The sequence below is a fragment of the Diabrotica undecimpunctata genome, chromosome 4 (assembly GCF_040954645.1).
Source record: "Diabrotica undecimpunctata isolate CICGRU chromosome 4, icDiaUnde3, whole genome shotgun sequence".
Classification (NCBI taxonomy): Eukaryota; Metazoa; Arthropoda; class Insecta; order Coleoptera; family Chrysomelidae; genus Diabrotica; species Diabrotica undecimpunctata.
In genome coordinates, this window is record NC_092806.1 from 27,145,199 (window position 1) to 27,164,399 (window position 19,201).

A 19,201-nucleotide genomic window follows, 5' to 3' on the forward strand; every position below is an offset into this window, starting at 1 on the left:
TTCCTTAAGTCCCATAGTAACAGTCTTCTCAGATTTCAGCTACTCGCACTGCTAGTATGACGTTGTAATTGAACAGCCATTGAATTGCAATCTCATATTATTGTATGAAAATTATTAACAGATATAATTCCTCAATAAAAATATACACAAGCCTGTTTCTTTCTTCGCGGCCACAATATATATATTAATCATACATAATCGTTCCTCTTCTACTGTTTGCTGAATTTTCTCCATTCTTTTCTGTCTTTCGCCATTTGCGTTGCTTCTTGGTAAGATTTGCCCTTATTTTATAATATCTCTGCTATATGGCTGTTCCAGTTTTATTGGTTTGCCTCTTCTATTTTTCCCTATTGGTTTAGCTTCCCGCACTCTTTTCACTTGCTTGCTACTGTTTATTGGTATTATATGATCGAACCATGCTAATTTTTCTCCTTTATTGTGCCAAGTAACTGTTTAATTCTGAGTCTGTTTCTTATTTCTTCATTTTTGAGCCTGTCTGTCCTTCTTACATCGCTATCATACGCTATCATCGCATCATGGAATACCATTCTGAGGTATTCCATCTCTGGTGTATCTGCTGCTTGTATCCGCTGCTTGTATCCTACTCTGGTGTCTTCTGTTTAAGATCCAGTTTTCTGCTCCGTATGTCAGCGTTGGCTATATATATTGTTTCATATACTGTCATCTACGTTGTCTTTGGTATGTGTTTGTTGTGGAGGAATCCTCTATTTAGAGCTTGGAATAGTTTTCCTGTACTCTCTAGTCTATTGTTAAAATCGTCCTCGATGCTTATTCTGATATTTATTGCTGTTCCTAGGTGTTTGTAGGTGTTAGTTTGCTTTATTTTTTGTTGTTCTATTACCACTTTGAATTTGGTCATTCAGGTCTTTTTTTCTTGATTATCATTATCTGTGTCTTCTCTTTATTTACATTTAGGTTGCATTTTTTTGCTTCTGAGTTCCATTTTTCTAAATTGTGTTTTAGTTTTTCTGCTGTTTTGGTGTATAATACTATGTCATCTGTAAATACAAATATCTCTGCATTTGTCATTTGCAGTCTATTCCATCCTATAGGTACAATATTTTTTAAAAGTTTTCTTACAGTCTTTCACTATCTCATCTATTACATTTATAAAAAGTACTAGGCTTAAGCTACCTTCTTGTCTAACTCCTTCAGTTGTTTCAAATGGTTGTGATTTGTGTTCTTATCTTTTAAGTTCTAAGAGCTGTTCTAAGCTCACCTTAGTAGTACTTTACCCCACTTTGACCTTTGATCCTATTTGTTGGTAGAGGCTTTTATTAAGTCAGGTCAGGTCAGGTGTAAGTCAGGTCACGTCAGGTGTACGTCGGGTCACATTTTATGTCGAATTAGGTGACATTTAACATCGTAAGAGACCTGATGTACACCTAACGTAATCTGACGTACACCTAACGTGATATAATACATGCCTCCACCAAAAAATAGGATCAAAGGTCAAAGTGGGGTGAAGTGAGGCCCTTTCTACTCATCTTTAATGTGCACAAATAATCAGAAAATATATCAGTATAACGTTTTTAAAAGGGTTATGTCGGCAGCAAAAATAATATAAGAACACAACAAGTACGTAGTTGAAAATAGTAATAACTAGAAAGAAGCAAAGCAGTTTCCGATTAATATAAGAAATATAATTAGTTTCAGTTTACATAAACAAAGCAAATACTTAATTTCAATATTGAATGATTTTATCAAAGTCAATGCCAAGGAAGTAAAGAATACAAAATAAAGATTTCCTAAGTTGTAGCAATTCACATTCCTCGAAGTGTTGCATACGTTTGAAGAAATATGTATATATATACTTCTCGCTTCAACGATTTCAATTTATATTACTATATCCTTTTCCGCTAATAACAAACGCAGTCATTAATTTTAGTGTTTTTTCGCAACTTGATGAATATTGGATTGTATTCAAAAGGGGAGTGTTTTTGCTTTCTAGATTAAATCAATTACAAGCTATATGCTGTATACATTATCCAGTATAATTATGATTACAGGATTTATTCTGTATGTTGTTCACATCACCTTAGCCGAAAGTGGTATTTGTAGATAAACGTTAACAAGATTAGTCCAGTCATAGGGGACGGATATTTTGCAAAATATATGTGTAGAGATGGATTCTATCGCACTTTTCTGATCCCTTTTCAGATTTCTCCGTGACTAGTTATTATTATCCAATGTCCATCTTCTATCCATTTTTTGCTTTGTCTTAGAATTTTTAGGTTTATTTAAGATACATAAAAAATTGTAATTCATTGTATATAACAATTATTATTTCTGATAATTAAAGTAAAGAAACTTACCGTTGATTTTGAACTTGATCATTCTTATTAAAGATGTAATCCATCTTCTGTATAATAAAGAAGTTCTCCTAAATATTATAAAAGCTATCGAAAACATCTACCAAAACAACAAAATGGAAGTCAGAATAGATGGACAACTTACAGAACCTATAGAAAGAGGCAGTGGAATAAGACAAGGGGATTCATTGAGCCTCATACTCTTCAATTTGATCATGGATAAAATCATCAAAAGCGTTAACAAAAGAAGAGGATACAGAATGGGAAACAAGGAAATAAAAATACTCTGTTACGCAGACGACGCAATATTGATAGCCCATGATGAAGATAGTCTGCAAAGACTGGTCCACAGATTTAACATACGAGCAAAAGAATTTAATATGACAATCTCATCTCAGAAAACTAAAACAATAGTAGTCAGCAAAGAACCAACCAGATGTAAAATAGAAATTGATGGCATCAGTATTGAACAAGTAATGGAAATAAAATACCTGAGAATTACACTGTCTAGCTATGGAGACCTGGACAAAGAAGAGAGATCAAGTACAAAACGCAAATAGATTGGCAGGATGCCGTAATAACAGTATATGGTGAAACAGACACATTAACACTGAGATCAAGTCAAGAATTTTTAAAGCCAGTGTAAGACCAATAATGACATATGCCTCAGAAACAAGACCCGACACAGCTACAACGCAAAGGCTACTGGAAACGGCAGATGTGAGAGTACTGAGAAGAATTACAGGAAATACGCTGAGAGATCGAAAGAGAAGTGAAGACATTAGAAGAAAATGTAACGTACAGTGTATAAATGAATGGACACAAAATAAAAAAAAGAATGGAATATCCACATAAGCAAAATGGAGGAGACCTGTGTCGTCAAAATAGCAAGAGATAAGTCGCCAATCGGCAGAAGAAGTATCGAACTACCGCGCAAAAGATGGAGTGACAACCTTTCATAGAGGTATTAATCCGCCAATGAACAGGCAGAATTGCTTATAAAGAAGAAGAAGAAGAAGAAGAAGACCATTCTTATTCTTTGAAAGCCGAATATTAGCAGTTATCAAAGCTATAATTTGAGACTGCTGCTCTAATCAAATTTTTATTGGTTATATTGGAATGGATCCCTCCTGAAAGAAGAAAGAGAGGACGACCACGGAGAAGTTGGCGCAACGATATTGATGAAGCAATGGCGGCAAGAGAAGAGGCAACTGCATACGACAGAAAAAGATGGAAATTGGGGGCGGAGAAGCGGCGACAGCCGTAATAAATGCGTTATTATTATTATGATTATTATATTGAACCATTCGTACAGATTTTTTACGAGGAGCCTCTTCTTTAACCTATTGGCTATTGACCTTCTAATTCCATTTTCTTGCATTATAATAGTCAGTACAACTTTCTTCCGGGTTTTTGTTTACCTTAAAAGTTCTTCATTGGTAAATAGCGAATCTGATATCAGCAGTTTGTGTTTGATCATTCCTAATTTAAAAATGTTGTTGAACAAATCTACAAAGACATGAATCTGATTTCTTTTAAGTCTGCTTCATATGAAGTAGCATATATTGGCACTGACATAAGGAAATTTCCTAAGACTTAGTTATTATTTGATTGACTATACCACCTGTAAACGTTTGTTGATTAATATTAGATATAACTGGTGTTGGAGTCTCTAAAACTTTGTCTAAATTATTTTGCGACTCTTTCCATTTTCTCAATACTGCTGGATCGAATATTTTTCTTTACAATTTTTGTGTTACTATCAATGCATATGTCTCCTAAAATTTTAGTAAATTGTTTTTTTTGGTATTTTACACCAAGATGATGCCAGTGCACTAGTTCTTGATCCCAACGACTTTTAAGAGACTTCATAACACACAGGTTTAGTGGTTGAAGGAGATGGCTGGAATGCGGTGGTAATTTAAGGATAGTAATATTTTCTGCTCTAGCTAGTTCAATAAATTTTAAACCTACATGAGTGAAATGACCATCGCAAAAGAGGAGTGCTGGTTTTTCGTTGCTTCAATTTTTTACAAAACTGTGTAAAGTAATTTTCAAATACTGCAGTCTTTTAACTCCATCCGTTAAAAGTTGTAGCATACATTGTTTCTGGAAAACCAGTACCTTCTGGTGCACATCGTTGATCCCAAATATTTTTACCTTTATATATAACTAAAGGTGGTAACTTTTGTCCACATGCACTAATTGTTAATAAAACTGATATATTTTCTTTTCCTGGTGTGCTCGTAGCTCTTGTGCATGTCCTACCTTTGGTATCTTTTACTTTGCTTTTGAAAGGATCTTTACACACACTAGTTGCATTGCAGTTAAAGATCAAATGGGATTTATCTGCTATTCCTAATTCTTGAATAGTATCCTGCAGTAATTTAAATCACCTTTAGTTATAAATGAACCCACGATTTCTTGCGAGCAATTTCTACTTCCTGGAGTTTATTTAAAGCCAAGTTTAAAAGAAATCTTTGTTAGGTTGTCCATTTTTAAAAGGAGTTTTTAATTTATTTTGTTTTACATATTCTCCTACTGATTTTATTACCTCTTTTCTACATAAGCCAAAACCATATTTTTCCATGGAGTGTGACCTAAAACAATTTGTTTTTCTATCAGAAAACCTAAAGCTGTAAGTCAACGTTCCGTTCCTATAGTATTCTTATAGTTGTATTTTGTTGTCTGCTGAAAAATCTCTCAGTAAAATTGGTTAGTATCTTTTATTTAAACGTGTGTTTCTTCTTCTCAGGTTTTTATAACTGTAGCAATAGGAAACTCATTTTGTCCGATAGTTGACTATACTAATCAGATTATACCTAAAAGAATAGTATTTTGTATGAGAGAACGTACCCAATTACATAGATAAATTCGCTAGAGATAGAGATTTTAATGAATAGGTAAATAGATAACGGTTGGCTTTTCTCTCCTTAAATGCATACAACTCGCAGTGTAGCTAAAGGCTAAACACTCTCACCCACGCCGGACTGTGCCAAACCGCAAAGTGTAGAGATGAGAGCGATATTTCACAATTTGGGATTTCTTCTTTGATGTGAAAAAATCATAGTGTAAGAGTCAATATTTAATAAATCGCCGCGAATATTGGTCTACGCAGATGACTTTTACCTTATTGCATGCACGACCCGTAATTTTAAAGAGATATTAACTGCATATTTCATAGCAGTAGAAAATATAGATTTGATGATCAACAAAAACAAAACTAACTCATGGCCTCATAGACTGATCAAAGAATCACAACCATCGGACTGAAACATAACCCTTACAAACGGAAGGTTTTATGGACTATTGAAACACCTTATAATTTAGTATCTAACATATAATAAAATACTTTTAATATCTGAACGAGAAGTAAGTTCTCAGAAGAAAAAGTCCAACATGTAACAAGACAAATCTCGGACCTCTTTGTTTTGGATCATTTAGACCAGTAGTCAAGCCTTTTAAAAATGCATCCTTATAACTGGTTATGGTTGAATCCATCCATACCTTATTTACTGTATGTCCGATATTTACTCAACTTTCATCCAAATAGAAAATATTGTATCCTTGATTTCGATAATTCTGTATTTTTCTAAGAAATTTATACCTCCAATTTATTATGTCAGGACGTTCCATCATTACTGCTTTCTTTCCTCTTTTTTCATAAACAAACCCCATCTCTCGCAATAGTCGATATCGCCACCACGACATCCAGGATAGCTTTGATTGTGGGAGGTATGTTCTTTAAGAAAAATTCCATGTGAATAAGTCTTCTCAATTGGCCCCTGATATTCTCATTGTAGGTAAACTCCCGATTGGTTTCCTTCTTGGTCCGTTTACGTGGGTTTTTTAGAATTTTGGGTAAGTCTCCATTATGATCCAATCCTTCCTGACGATTTTCCAGACTGTCCTATCGCTAACATCCAGCGCTGTACTTGTTGTAGAAACAATTTGTGTTGGAGTCAGATCGGAATTTTTTTTTGTTGTATATATCAACATATTCAAAATAATTTGTCGCGCATATAAATCTAAGATTTGTTCTTGTTTGAAACTTTTCACCTCTAAATGCTCCATGTTTTTGACACAATACATAAAAAAATTTAAAAATAAATTGCACTTATTTTTTGACAAGTTAACGTAACTTCTCGAATGCACACACAAAACAGTTAAACCGTTTTTACAAACTGCAAAACTGTTATAGATATACGCACTTGTATAACAATTAGTAGATACTATTATCAGGAAAATTCTAAATGGGTATTTAATTACAACAATACCGAAATTTCTACACGGTTAAACCATTTCTACAATCGCCCATTAGTCAGTAAGCTATTCTACGAATTCTACGACTTTCACTTCGGAGGTCATTATCGAAATACAAAATATTAATCAATTACAAAAATTTTGTTGTTAGTAAAAAAATTCTTCTAATAATTAAATTTAATCTGACTCATTCATATCGGCAAATCAGACATATTAAACATTTTAAAGTAGAAGACATCAAAATGATATTGCCAATATTTATGAGTTGCAAGGATTTTATTGAAAGATAGTTCATTCAATTATATGAAATCAACTTTAACTTAAAAATATGTCACAAAAATCATAGCATGTTATTAGTGTTTTAGGTTAAATCTTCGTTTTTTGTGCTAAGGTATCTCCAGTTACTATATGGATAACTGTTAATGAAACAGCCAGTATAAATAATACTAAAATATAAATGATGTATCCTCGATATATTTTTGACTTATCTACTAATCGTGGTATTTTCTTTTTATTCATTTCAATTCTATTCAAAATGTCTCCAAACATCCATTTCCGTAAATATGACAACAAGAGATGTAAGAAATTTTCTATTCGTCAAATACAACAGTTCTCAACAATTGATAAGGATCGAAGTAATATTTTACTCCAGAAATAGCCGAAGTTTGTAAAAATTTAATATAATTAAAGTAATATTAATACCCCGACTTTATTATCAATTTTAAACGAAATAAAATAAATTTTGTCATTACGGCCATTTTTTACTAGGGTCAGCAAAAAGTTGAATATTAAAGTCGTCTATTTTCATTTATTCTATTCAAGTCATCATACTAGGATCTCAACAAACTTTTAAAATATTTGAAATCATAATTATGATCCTTATCAATTGTTGAGTACTATATTACGACGACGTCCGAATATTTTCTGGAACAGTCATTAGGGCAAATCAGTGAATGTTAGTGCAAAATTGCAAGTGCTCCGTGTTTAAGAAATTTTTTATTTACATTGTAGTTTTGTTCTAAAATATTTAAAAATAAAACTAACTAATCATTTAGCAAACTTGTTATCAACTGCTACCACTAATTCCGTTTTAAAATTACTAAAATAAAAAATTGGCATTAATAACGTAATGTAATTTAAAAGTCACGGTATCGTTCATCTCTACCCAGCACATATGAGCGCCCGTCTATTCAGAACACTTATTTGCTGGATACTTTCTCGTTCACTTATTCAAAAGTGAAATGGTGCGACCTTAAGACGTCACTTGCACTCAAACAAGACGGTAAATACAGGTGCATTTCCTCCTTTTTCTCGAGTGCGAACTGGTAGTTCCTAAAGAAATTGCTCTTGATACTGACACAGAAAATTAGTGAACGAATATGTGGATTGTCTGACTTTTTTAAAAATAGTTTAAGGCACACTATTGATTATTGAACTTGGGCACTAAGCTTTTATTATGCCATTTATCATGAAAATTAATTGCATTAATTTATGTAAAATAAAATACCTGACAATTTCGAGACAACAAATTTTGAAAATCTGGCTAATGGAAGTGATAGAACAACTCACAACGAACATTTTAAGATTTGATAAATATTTTTTTGTTAATTTTTGACTAAAATATGGAAATTTTAATAACCTTTGAGGTTCACGGTCAGCTCAGGTCCACAGCACCTGCAGCGAATGCGGGTGCTCCTAAATCAATTTTCAATATCTCGGCAAAAAATAACATAAAAACAATTAACCAAAGCTTAAAATGTTCATTTTAATAAAATGTTCATTTTAAATTGTTCTATAACTTTCATTAACCAAACTGCTAAGGAATAAGGCTCTATTTTATTTAAAACTCTTTAATTCACCACATTTTAACAAAAATTTTAACTATAAACTGCTATAACTTTTTTATTTATAATAAAGTAATTTCCATCTCTGAATCTACATGGATTTATTCGCGTCGTTATTTGACGTGAGCTGATGCATTATTAAAAGTTCCATAATCTTGTTCAAAAATTAACATAGAAACATTTAACAAAGCTGAAAATGTTCATTCTGAGTTGTTCTATAACTTCCATTAGCCAGATTGTTAAAGTTTATAGCTTAATTTTATTTAAATCTTAAAAATCTTATCTTTAAAAGAAGATAAAATAATTTTGCAAAGCTTTTTTAAAGCTGAAACAATTACCTTACAAATGAGGGGGTTTTGAAAGTTGATTGCACTTATGAAAGCTGCGTTATACTTGAAAAACACCCCATCGAATGCCTATTTTGCAATTGTTTTTCACGAAATCTGATCAAAGTTTATTAAACGCCATTTTACTCATTGTTTAAAAAAAACAATTTTCATTTTGGTAAAATGAAATATCTATAATAAACTCTTGGACAAAATTAACGCACCACTCATATTTTTCTCAATAATCTTTATTTATTGATAATTTACTGTACGTCAAGTTGCCTATGGACCTTGTCTGACAGTGACAGTTGTTATGTAAGCTAATAATAGTCTTGTTTTAACAATAATTTGTATTAAACTTCGTTTTAGACTAAAAGTACCGATAACTTTTCATAAAAAGTATCGATTCAATCAAAGTGATTGTGGGAAACAATCTTTTATTGTGATATTTTTCATCACATGCATGTTTGGAAGTTCATTTGCATAGAAATCAAATAAAAAAATAAACCGCCAAAGAAATTTGTCGATGGAGGAGGCAGTGCGAGCATCGACTCTCCTAGATGAAGGATATTCAATGCGATAAGTTGCAGGTTTGTTAGGAAGACATCATTCCAGCATAAGTCGCAAGGTGAGGCGATATAATGAAACAGGGTAGTACCATCGATGACCAGGGCAAAGGCGAAAACGTTGCACTAATCAAATTGATGATAGTTTTTTGAGACAACGTGCGCTCAGAGATAGGAGAGTCACAATTTGCTAAAGCAATTTGCTAAAAAATGAACTAACAGATGTTCAAAATGTCACGATATCGTCTCGAACAGTTAGAAGACATCTACATGAAGCAGCATTGAGCAACAGAAAACCGGCCAAAAAACCCTTGCTTACCAGAGAACACAGGGTTCAGAGATTGAATTTTGCAAGATTGCATCAAAATTGGACCATCGATGATTGGAAACGAGTTCTTTTCTCCGATGAGACTAGAGTAAGCCTAAAAGCTCCAGATCCTTAAAGTCTGGCGAAGGCGAGGAGAAAGCTTTGCCAGCTGCAATATCTCTCTTAAAGTACCTTTTGGTGGTGGCTCTAATATGTTTTGGGGGGAATTTGTTTTGAAGCTCGTACGGAGTTGGACCCATACGTACGAGGTCTATGAATGCCCATTAAAACTTAGACAACATTATTGTCGAACATGTAATGCCTTTTGCTCCGTTTCTTGGACCTAATTTTTTATTAATGCAAAACAACGCTCGTCCTCATGTGGCTCGACAGGTTATTGGTTACCTAAATGATGTTGATATTCCATTATTAGAGTGGCCACCTAACAGTCCGGACATGAATCCTATAGAGCATCTATGGGACTATCTCAAAAAAAAAAGATTCGAAGTCGTAGACTCCCTATTGCCAATCACAACCAACTGATTGAGGCCGTTATTGAAGAATGGGAGAATATTCCGCAAACTTTTTTTGAACATTTGATATCAAGCATGCTTTGACGCATAAATGAAGTCATAAGAAGTAGAGGAGGGCCTACACGGTGAAGTGATGACCCAGATGCATTTTATTGTGTTACTTTACTGATTTTTTTCTTTTTGCAATTTGGAGTTATGCTAGCTTATTTACGCATTTCCGACAGAAACAATAAGGCAAATTAATGTCATGATAAAGTCATGTTGAACTTATTTATTTTAACCTTTAATTGTGGCTTATTCCCATTTAAATAGTAATTTATTTGTAGGTGTTTATTATTATTTCAATGTAACTTAGTTTTATTTTGTGTTCATATTGTAAATATTTAGATTATTTAAAGTGGTGCGTTAATTTTGTCCAGGAGTTTAGTTTAGGAGATACAATAATTTAAACAATTAAATTGTTAATAACAAATTATCTGATGTGCATACAAGTGCATACTCAACCCCCTGTCTCCTAAACTAATATTGTAAATCCTTTGATTACTTTTTTTAATATGTACATGTTTACACATATGTACAAGTAAATACATAACAGGTATTTATGCTCTGAATTTCAATTCATTATCAATTGTAATTTTACCAAATGAATGATTTATGACTGTCAAATTGTAAATAAATCCTTTTAGGCAAACAACAGGTAGAATCTTAACTTTTGTATTAATAACCCACAAAAAGATAGTAAAGGCAGCTTCCAGGTAGCCTAAAATACGTTAAATATTTCGAAACTGTCAAGATAACATATTCTGCAAAGTAAAGAATCTTAGAATTCTTAAGGATTTTGTTAAATTGTTTAGTAAGACAAAAATCAGATTATTGAAGTCAATAAACACGACGAGGGGGTTATTTATGATTCACTGTCACAATTTCCTTTTATTACTCTTTTCTTGGTAATGTACCGAAGTGACCTTTGTTGGTAAATATCAACTGCAGAGAATGACAAAAAGCTATACCTAGAAAAGGTGTTTAGAAAACTTGATTTAGATAGAGTGGTCAATACATTTACTGATAACGAAACAACGAAGTTCAGTGCATTGATAAAAACAAGTTTTAGGTAAAACTTAAAAACAAAAAAGTTAATGACATTGTAAAAAAATTAAAAAACCTAAATTGGAAAACGGTATTTACAAAAATATAATTTTCTTTGAAACTACTCTCTTTTATGAGACAAAATTAATATTTAGAGATAGATTTCTAAACCGATTGAATCAAATCAATTAAATAAATACACTGATCAAAACGATAAAGGAGCCAATTTTAACGATAAAGAGCACACATAAACATATTCATAGATTTGAACTAATTCTTTTTATGATTATATTATTTTTATTGAATTACGTCTAAGACTTTTTGCTATAATTATAGCAAAGTTTTTGTTACTAAACTGTAAATTTTCTTGCGGAAAAAAATAAAAAGTGATCTATGTGAAAAATTCAACTTATTTTTTTAATAACAGCATTGCTGAAAATTATTTTAAAACAAAACTAATAGCGTATATGGTCCCTCTATAACTCGCCGAACTTCTGCACAACGTCCAGGCATGCTTTCAATTACATTTTGAATAGTTTCTGAATCTAGTTGTTGTTCCTATTCTTCTGCGAGAACTTCCTCGTACATGACATGTTGTAGATTTCTTAGTGGCTGACAATCATTCAAGCGCTTTCCGAGTGTATCCTAAATGTGTTCAATGGGATTTAAATCTGGACTCTCCGCAGGCCGCTCCATAACTTGAATATCGTGGGTAGTCAAATAATTTTACACTATCCAGGAAACGTGCGGTCTCGGATTATCTTCTTGAAGGATAAATTCTGGAGTTTTCAGCAAATAGGATAATATGTAGTTCAAGAACTTCGTTAATGTACCGCTCTGCGTCATCGTCCCTTACCAAGTAACTACTAGGTCAGAGTGGCCATTTGAAGTTATCCTACTCCAAATCATAATTGATCCTCCGCCAAAAGCATGGGTTTCTTGAGCTGTGGAACCCAAAAAGTGCTCGCTTGGTCTTCTCCAGACTCTAACACATCCATCAACATGATTTAAAAGACATCTGGACTCGTCAGGAACCATCACGTTACTCCATTGTGCATTGGTCCAATTTATGTGTTCTTCTGCAAACAATCGTCTGGCTCTACGCTGTGCAAGGGCCAAAGAAGGTACTCCAGCTGGCCTTCTTGCATTTAACCTATGTTTGTGAAGCCGATTACGTATAGTTTGAGTATTTACTCTTGTACCAGTAGCTTCTACCAACTCATTTTGTAACGTTCGAGGTGTACTTTAACGATCTCTGACGGCCCATAGTTGTAGTAGTCGCCCTTGAACGATGCAATGGTTGTCTTCTAATAACTCCATACATTTTAAGCCTGGTCCAGGCTCTATTTATTGCAGCACGATTAACATTTAATATTTCTGATATACGGCGTCTTGAGTAACCTTCTTGAATATTAAACCTTCTTATAAAGTTATTGTCCTAGCAATTTGAATCTCTGTGAGATACTCTCTGTGCCTTCGAGACATTGCAAAATCCATCATTAATTATTAACAACAGTAACGTAAATATCGACAGAAATTCAATAACGGAATAAATAAGATAGAAAACTTGTTTTTTAGTTTCATTTATAAAAAATATATGTGTCTATTGGGTGGACGTACATATTTAAGTTCCCACCTTATACAATAAACAATTTACATTAAATTAAGTTAGTAGCTCTTGTTTCGTTTTTATCAGTGTATATACAATTAATTCAGAAAATTTTCTACCAACATGGAATCCCAAATAAATGACGAACTGGTACCACCATATTCATGTTTAAAAAGGGAGATAAGCAGCGTTTCTCGAATTATAGAGAAATAAACCTACGAAGCATAACATTAAAACTTACGACAAAGATTTTAACAAACAAGAATAACGAACTTATATTCTAAGAGAACGAAAACCAAGAACTCCAATCAGACCGATCTTGCACTGAAGACTTCTGGTGGCGTAGAGTATGCAACGTGTGTCCGATCATGCTAATTGGATTAATCATAAAGATCCTTCTGCTCTTCTTATTATTGTACTTATATCAGTTTCTTATATCTCTGAATTAGGATATCTAGCCTTTGGACCTGTCCCGCTTCGACCTTCAATTTTGGCCATTAAAATGATTCTAAAAGTTTATATGTGTTACCTTTTAAAATATTGCCTAGATATACTTCTTCATTATTTATTATAAATGCTACAAGAGAATAGCTTTAGAACAATACTTCTTCATTTGTAATATGGTCGTCCCATGGTCGCTGTTGCTATCCGTATCTTCACTTCTTCGTCTTCACTTCACTTGCTGTTTAAGGTAGCTCCAAGATATTTAAATTTCTTAACTCTGTCTATAAGTTGGTTCTTTATTTTTAACTGTGCTTGCATATGAGATTGTTTGCCGATTACCATGAATTTAATTTTTGTAATATTAATATTATTTACTATCTCTTCTAATTCGACTGTTATTTGCTGTGATAGCTGTATCATGAACATATCGCAAACTATTTATGAGAATTCCATTTATTTTGATACATTTTCATTTTGCTGTGCAAGTTGAAAGATCTTTTTTATGTCTATCTTTTTTATTAAATGTTAAACAGCAGAGGGAAGAGGATGCAGCCCTGCCTCACGTCATTACTTATTTTTAATTGTTCTGTATATATACCGTTGGAGAGTACAGCTGTTGGATTATGCTGATATCTTTGCCATCAACACAAATCTCCCTTAACCGATAGGTAATAGCATAGATATTGTTATGATATAAGTCTTTGTATTATTAACAGTGTATTTAAATGTATCTTAAAATAAAAGATAACAAAATTTCTCTTGTCGAGTTGTTTATCAACAGATATCAGCTGCTAAAACAAAATGTATGACAACATCATCGAGCCTATAAGATGTTAACTCGAGGTGCATGGATTGATTATGCTGCAAGAGATAAAATTAACAATTTAGATAAAGAAGGCGTGGAAAAAGATGGGTTTTAATAAAGGAAGTTGTGATAACAACAAATAATCATCTACTTAAAACCAAGAAAAGAATCGTAAAACCTGATTATAGACAACGTAATACGTAAGTCAATAAGTCCCAGGCCTGTCCATGAGATGTCGACTTTAATAAATTTTCCATTTGATATTTCGGTAGTCTTAACCTTCAAAAGTATACTGTCAAAATGTTCGTGTCATTCGGATTATTATTTACCGAGTTACAGTGTTTGATGTTAGGTACGCTACTTTTGTGATTTTTATAAACATTGGATTCAAAGACATCTCGTTTGTTGATTTATCACTGTTTACTGCGAAAAAGTACCATTCAACATGAGCACTCAACATGAGGGCTCAAAAACTGTTACAGAGACATCACTGATTACACGATGGTTTGCTGAATTCAAACGCGTTCGTATCGACACCAATGATGCTAAGCGCTCCGGAAGACCAAATGATGCAGTTATTCCTGAAAACATCGAAAAAATGCTAAAAATTATTATCGAAAACAACAAGGTGAAGGTGAAAGGGATAGGTGATACTCCAAAGTTATCAAAGGGTAGAATTTGGACTATTACACATGAACATTGGGGTTTGAGAAAGTTGTTTCCCAAATGGGTGCCGCGTTTTCTCACACCAAAGCAAAAACAACAACGAAGTGATGAATCTCAGTGCTATTTGGATATGTTTAATCGGAATAAGTAAGAGTTTTAGCATCGGTATGTCACAATGGAGGAAACATGGATCCATCACTTTACTCCGTGTTCAAATTGGCAGTCATCTTTGTCATCTTTGGTCAAAGCAATCAAAGACGCAACAAACCGCTGTGAGCAAAGCTTATGAACTTTGTATTTTGTGACCCGCAAGTAATTTTTACAATGACTAATTGAAACATGGAGAAATAATCAACAGCGACTACTATTTATGCTTGTTTATTGTCTACTGTCGACTGTTTATTGGAGAGTTTGAAGATCGAAATCGTAAAGTAAAGGCCTCATTTGTTCAAGAAACATTGTTGTTTTACCAACACACTGCACCGTGTCACAGGTCAATGAAAACGAGAGCAAAAATGCACAAATTGAGCTTTGAATTGCTTTCTCAGCCACCGTGTAGTTCAGATCTGCCCCCCAGCGATTACCACCTTTTTTCCGATATAATAAAAATGCTCCGTGGCACGAGATATCGTTCTGATATCACGAGATATCGTTCTGAGGAAGTAATCGCCGAAGCTGATGCCTATTTTGAAGGGACAGATAAATCGTTTTTCAATGGTAGCATCGAAAAATTAGAAGAGCGCTGGAGTGATCGTATCGCCGCTAAAGGAGATTATTTTGATGAATAAAGGATAATTTTTGCAAAAAAAATGTTGTTTTACTAGTTTGGTCCGGGATTTATTGACCGACTGTTAATATATATAGGTATGACAATTTGTTGACGATCAAAAAGATCACAGAGAACTTATGAAGAAAGTAAAACACTAATCTTCTTTAATCACTTTCTTCATCACTTTGTTATACACTTTTTGAATACGTCTTTACATGATTTTCCCTACCAAAAGGAATGTTAATATTAATCTCACCTTACATTTTTCCTTAACAAAATCTTCTGATTTATACAAGAATGCAACAGAGTAAAGAATGTCAAAGCTTACAGTGCAGTTTTTTTATTTGAGAAACAATAACGAACAAAAGGCATGCAAGGTAAGCCAACACTCCCCTCGGTGAAGTTAGCAACTGGAAACTGCTTGGTGTAAAATTAATAAAGTTGATTCATGCACTGTCACCGTTTAGCATGTGACACACGATACTTTGCCACCTAGATGCACCGGAAAAATAAGGTGGGCGGGAACGAGCGTCCAACTTTTAAGAATTTCTAACTATATGTGCGGTCCAATTTATTCCACCAATAATCATTTTTTTCTTTTATGGGAAACTCAAACATATTATTGAAAGCATTAATTCTGTTTATCACACTATCGCTGCAATTGTACATTAAATAACTGGATAGCTGAAAATAAAACAGTTAAATGATTATAAAACTTTATTTTACAGTAGTTTTCTCCCTTCCTTTTTTTTGGTTTGTCTCTATCTCTGCGGCGAGCTTCTTTAATAACATTACCCTCCACAAGTTTGTATTCTAAATCATTTCAATATTGTTACTCTTAGCAGGTCTATCTTGTCCATTTGTCTTCATATCTTCATCCCATCATATCTTCTTTGACTTTCTCTCTTACTCCTTTCGTAGACTTAATTTCCAGGAAGTTTCGTATTAAATAATTATTATTTCAGCGGTTGTATGTGTTGGAACTTTGTAGTAATCTCCACCAATTTTTGGGGGAAAGCTTATTAAATTCCTTTCCTCAGCGGGTACAGTACGAAATATTTTAGGACCATGAGCTGTTAAAGATATTCCTTCGATATACGTAAGCAGACTTCACGGCGATGATTTCTTATGTGTTTGGTTTTATCGGGTTATACTTAGAAAAAAATAAAGCGTTATTGATCCATGCTACACATTTAATAACGGGAGAATATTTACAAAACAACTATTACCAATTAAAGAGTTTGCTTGATCACATTGTTCATTATTTATACCGGTGTTTTTGTAGCAAAATATAGTAGTATATATAGCCAAAAATTATGCACTTTTCACTGCATTTTTGAGATGAAGAGATAGCGTACTGAGACTACCGAGTACCGCACACAGCTGCACATTCGGCTCGTTACTTGAGAACACAATCAAATCTGCGATTCTTTCTTTTTTTTGAAACCAATTTTTACCTAAAAAAGTCCGTCAGTGGTTATACCCAACACCCTTATAAGGCATTTATGAGACAAATATTTTGTAGGCAAGAAGTCCAGTCTGTAACATAAGATTCAAGCCAATATTTGTGAAAACGAAAAATAAAGTACTATTAATACAACTTGTTTTTACAACAGTATGTATCCTAACCATCATAGCTTTTCTTTGTTATCAATTGGTACCAAACGAACTTTCTAGTCTTCCCGTAATAAATTACTTTTTAAATTTCTCCTTTCTGCAAGACACATTTGTTGTTAGGTGGCCTACATTGAAAACACAAACGAGAAAAACCATGAGAAGAACGAACAAATAAAACTTAAAAAAACGAATACAAAAACTTGAGAGTAGTCACATAATTAGGCATTCTAGACAGTTTTATAGAACTAAAAATACTCAAGGACAAGATAAAGGATCAAGATTGATAAAAGATGATACAGGACAATAGCTGACAGTGGATATAGAAATAAGTCAACAATGGAGAGAGTATTTCACAGAATTGTTAAATACTGATATACTAAAAACGATATACGAACTAAAACCATACCAGTCAACTGAATCAGAAATCATCATTACCATCATCTAACCTTCTGCATACAAAGTTGAACATAGGCCTTCCCTAATTTCTTCCAGTTCTGTGGGTCTTGAACTTACTGCAGCCAATTCCCAACGATTTTTTGACGTCTTCTGTCTATCGTGTAGGTGGCCTACCTCTTCTATTCTTCTTCTATTTGCTATGACATCTATGTCATCTGTGACGCCTGTCCTTCTTATATCTTCGATTCTAATTCTGTCTCTTCTAAGAGTCAGTCCAAATAGCGAGCGTTCCATTCTTCTTTGGGCTACTCCGAGTTTGGTTGATATAGCCTGGGTTAAGGAAAGTTTTTCGGCATCGTAAGTCATGACTAGATGCACACATGAGTCGAACGTCCTCTTTTTCAAATAATTTGGCATGCTGCTCTTGAAAATATCTGATAGAGCTCCATATGCGGCCCATACTAAGCTAATTATTCTTTGCAGTTCAGCAGTTTGGTTATCCGTGACAATTTGGATTTCATGTATTCATTAATTCATTCATTTCATGGCCAGATTTGTCATGTATTGGTCTTTCCAAAAATGTATGTTCATACCAAATTCATTACAAGCGGCATTTTACTCAGTAAGCTTATATCCAATCTCTTTTAAATTGTCTGTTATCAAAACAACGTCGTCCGTAAATCGTAGGTGGAAGATCATTTCGCCGTCGACATTGATTCCTTTGGCTTTCCACTCCAATTTTTTGAAACCATGTTCCAGAACTGCTGTAAAGATTTTGGGAGATAACGTGTCCCTTGTCTGATCCTCTTTGGATTTTTATATATTTTGTATCTTTGTGCAGTCATACGGTCATGGTTGCATTATTGTATCTATTCGCGATCATTTTGGAACACCGATAATAGTACGCGACTTTCCTTGGGTTGGTGATCGTTGGTGCCAAAGGTTTTCTTAAATGCTGCCTGTTCCCTAGGTTGGTGAAAATCTAATTTTGTTTACAGTATATTTGTTATTATTCTTGTTAATAGCTTGTAGAAGTGGTTTAACAGGCTTATGGGTCGATAATTCTCTAGATCTGTTGGGTCGCCCTTTTTGTGTAATAAAATGTGCATTGTGTCATCTTGCAGGTCTTTCATTTTGGTGCAGACAAAAGTTGAACAATTTCTTTATATTCTCTAAACGTCTGTCTCCTTCAATTTTTGCGGCTTCTATAACGATATTACCTTCTCCCAGAGCTTTATTTCTTGTCGTTTTCTTTAGTGCGTTCTTTATTCCCTCTGTTGATATACCTAACCAAACCTAACCTGAAATATCTTTGACAAAACTGGAGAAAGCAAGGCATCAATATTGTCACTAAAAACACAAAGCCTCGGGCCTAGATGGCATCTATGCGGAACTACTAAATAAAAGCAGTAAAAAATTTCATACAGAAATGCATTGACTTACAAGTATAGTATGGAAAAGAGAGGAAATACTGCTGTAATGGTATGAAAGGTATACACATACAGTATATATTAAAAGGAAGATAAACATAGAAGTAAGAAGTATTTAGGATTTTAGTTAATTAATACCACCTATAAAGTTATGTTGACTGCTCTTCTGAAGAGATTAATTTCATACACAGAAGACATAATAGGAGA